Below are 3,866 nucleotides of genomic sequence, written 5' to 3'. Positions count from 1 at the left end.
AGCAAAATGGGGTCTTGGTCTTGCTTTTCCTTCACTTCTGACACTAGTGATGATTCAGCCCCGTTCGTCACCACTATTCTTCCTTTTGTGGAATCCATAAGTCTAACTCCCAGGCGTGCAAGTCTGTGCACATATTTGGCTAAATCCCTCTTTTCTTCCTCAACGTGGGTGATACTACCCATAGATAACCTGCTTAAAGCATCAGCAACAACATTAGCCTTCCCTGGGTGGTAAAGAATACTCATGTCATAATCCTTGAGTAATTCCAACCACCTCATTTGTCTGAGATTGAACTCTTTTTGAGTGAACACATATTGCAAGCTCTTATGATCAGTGAATATATCAACATGAACACCATACAAGTAGTGTCGCCAAATCTTCAAGGCAAAAACGATAGCAGTCAACTCTAAGTCATGGGTTGGATAAATCTTCTCATGAATCTTCAATTGTCTGGAAGCATAAGCTATCACCTTGCCATTCTGCATTAACACATAACCCAAACCAACTCTGTATACATTACAATACACTACAAAACCTTGAGTACCCTCTGGTAAGGTCAAAATTGGGGCACTAGTCAACCTCTTCTTCAATTCCTGAAAGTTTTTCTCACAAGCTTCAGACCATTGAAACTTCGTTGTTTTCTGAGTCAACTTCGTCAGAGGAGACGAAATGGATGAGAAACCCTCAATAAATCTCCTATAATAACCAGCCAAGCCCAAGAAACTCCTAATATCAGTTGGAGATGTGGGTCTAGGCCAATTCTGCACTGCCTCAATTTTCTGAGTATCAACTCTAATACCATCACCAGAAATAATATGGCCCAAGAATGCCACAGACTTGAGCCAAAACTCACACTTAGAGAACTTGGCATACAACTCCTTATCTTTCAAGGTCTGAAGAACTATTCTGAGATGACTAGCATGATCTTCTTCATTCCTTGAATAGATTAGTATGTCATCAATGAAGACGATAACAAACATATCTAAATAAGGTTTGAAGACTCTGTTCATAAGATCCATGAACGCTGCTGGTGCATTGGTCAAACCAAAGGACATGACCAAGAACTCATAATGACCATAGATAGTACTAAACGTTGTCTTTGGAATGTCACATTCCCTAACTTTCAACTGATGGTAGCCTGATCTGAGGTCAATTTTTGAAAAACATGTGGCACCCTGAAGTTGGTCAAATAAATCATCTATCCTTGGAAGAGGATACTTATTCTTGATGGTAACCTTAATTAATTGATGGTAATCTATACGCATCCTAAGGGAACCATCTTTCTTTCTCACAAACAAAATCGGAGCGCCCCAAGGTGAGACACTTGGTTGAATGAAACATTTATCTAGGAGATCTTTCAACTCTGTTGGTCCCATTCTGTATGGCGGAATAGAGATATGACAAGTATCTGAAATGATGTCTATACCAAAGTCTATTTCTCTCTCAGGAGGGACTCCGGGTAGATCATCAGGAAAGACTTCTGGAAACTCTTTTACTATAAGAATTGACTGAATGGGAGGTACCTCAACACTTGAGTCATTAACTCGGACTAAGTGATAGATACAACCCTTCAAAACTAACTTTCTCACCTTAAGGTACGAAATGAAACGACCCTTAGGCACAGTTGAACTACTACTCCACTCTATGACTGGCTCATTAGGAATCTGAAACTTGACAACTCGAGTTTACAATCTATTGATGCATAACAGGCATGAAACCAGTCCATACCTAGAATGACATCGAAATCTACCATGTCTAACTCAACTAAATTAGCCATAGTGTCTTTGTGTTTGATGGAAATGACACAATCACGATAAACTCGCTCAGCTAGAATAGACTCTCCAACAGGTGTAGAAACACAGAAAGGTTCACAAAGTTTCTCAGGGATAACATCAAACTTATTTGCAACATAAGGGGTCACAAAAGATAAACTTAATCTTGGGTCTAGCAAAGCATAAACATCGAAAGTAAAGACTTTGATCATACCAGTGACAACATCTGGAGAGTTCTCTTCCTCTTGGCGACTGGTGATTGCATAAATGCAGTTTTCTCCTCTTCCAGTACCAGAAGTAGCTCCTCCAGGTGCAGCCCTGTCTGGTGGAGCAACTGATGAAGACTGGGCTCTATTGCCTGGATTTCCACTACCTTGCTTATTCTTAGGACACTTTTTCAAGAAGTGTCCCTCTTGTCCACACTTGAAATAACCTGTCAAGCCATCACGACACTTACCTGGGTGGGTTCTCCCACACTTATCACATGCAGGAGCCCAACTACCTCCTTGTGCCACACTATCCTGGGACTGCGCTAGTTTAGATCTGAAGTTCTGTGAATTCTGACCATAATATTCGCCTTTGTTTCGAGGTGCAGGTGCACTAGTAGATGATGGAGCAGGCCCCTTTTGCTTTTGCTGAAAGGATGAACGATTCACATTGCCTTTCTACTGCCCAGACTCATTCTTTGTCTTCGTTTTCTTACTTCTGAACTCTTCTCTGTATCTCAGCTTCTCTTCCTCAACCTGATGTACATAAACCATCAACCTTGATATGTCCATGTCACCTATCAGCATCGCTGTCCTGCCCTCTTTGCTTGACAGACGACCCAAGCCAGCAATAAACAAGCTCATTCTGCTCCTCATGTCCTTAACCATTTCAGGAGCATAGCGGGACAGCTGGGTGAACTTCAACCCCTACTCATGCACACTCAAGGAATCTTATTTCAGTGTAAGAAACTCTCGTACCTTAGCCTCCTTCAGTTCTCGGGGAAAGAAACTCCCCAAGAAGGCTTTGTCAAAACAAGCCCAACTAGCAGGTGGTGCATTCTCAGGTCAACCCTCTTTCTACTGATCGAACCATGTTCTAGCAACATCCTTCAGTTGATATGCAGCTAGTTCAACTCGTTCAGTATCTGCCACATGCATCACAACAAATACCTTCTTCATGTCCTCAATAAAAAAATTTGGATCCTCAGTAGTGACCGAACCAGTGAAACTAGGAGGATTCATTCTCAAGAATTCGTGAATCCTTGAAGTTCCAGCCTCATCTTGTCTTGGTCCTCTTGGCTGCCCAACCTGGTTAGTCACAGTTTGGCTCAGCATCCGGATAGCCTCATGGAATTCAGTATTAGTGACCTCGCCCTGAGGTTGCACGTTTGGTGCATTAGGTACCCCTTGCTCTTGTGGTTCAACATTTCTCCTAGCTGGACGACCTTGTGCTACTCTTCGTGGAGGCATGGTTATCTGTAACACGCACAAGCACGAATTAGAGGGAAACTTATATAGATAAACTCTAATGCACGAGATGGGTATGAAAGAAGTGAACAATTTCCTAAATGTTGCAGCCTCCTAATTATATATGTGGCGCGCTTCACACCGATAACTAGGACTCTACTGACACGGCTTCATAGACTCCCTAAGACTCTTAAACTTTGTGCTCTGATACCAAGTTTCTCAAGCCCCGAGCCTACACCCAGGACGTGGCCGGCACTCAAAGACCATCGTTGGCCCTAAGCGGACCCTTGGCCTGGCTTACTTAACTCAGCGGAAGACTTAACTCAACAAAATAAACTCAATGCAATAGTTTAAATGATAACATCTTAGCCAAAATGGCAATTTATGTCTCAAAACAAAGTATTTGCAAATACATAGATGAGAGACTCAATACTAACTGTCTAACTGTCAATAAAGCCTCTATAATACTGAGATGGATGTTGGGACAGACCCAACAATATCCTAATAAAGAAAAAAACCAGAAAGCGAAATAAAATAGTCCTCCGGAATGCAAGGAGTCTCACCACTGACTCTGGAGTGCTCAACTGGATCAACGGCGCGCTGGATGCTGATCCTGGTTACCTGCGTCTGCATCATAATA

This window comes from Solanum tuberosum, unplaced genomic scaffold (genome assembly GCF_000226075.1).
Source record: "Solanum tuberosum cultivar DM 1-3 516 R44 unplaced genomic scaffold, SolTub_3.0 scf00243, whole genome shotgun sequence".
NCBI classification, from domain to species: Eukaryota; Viridiplantae; Streptophyta; class Magnoliopsida; order Solanales; family Solanaceae; genus Solanum; species Solanum tuberosum.
Note: the sequence above shows the minus strand (reverse complement) of the source record.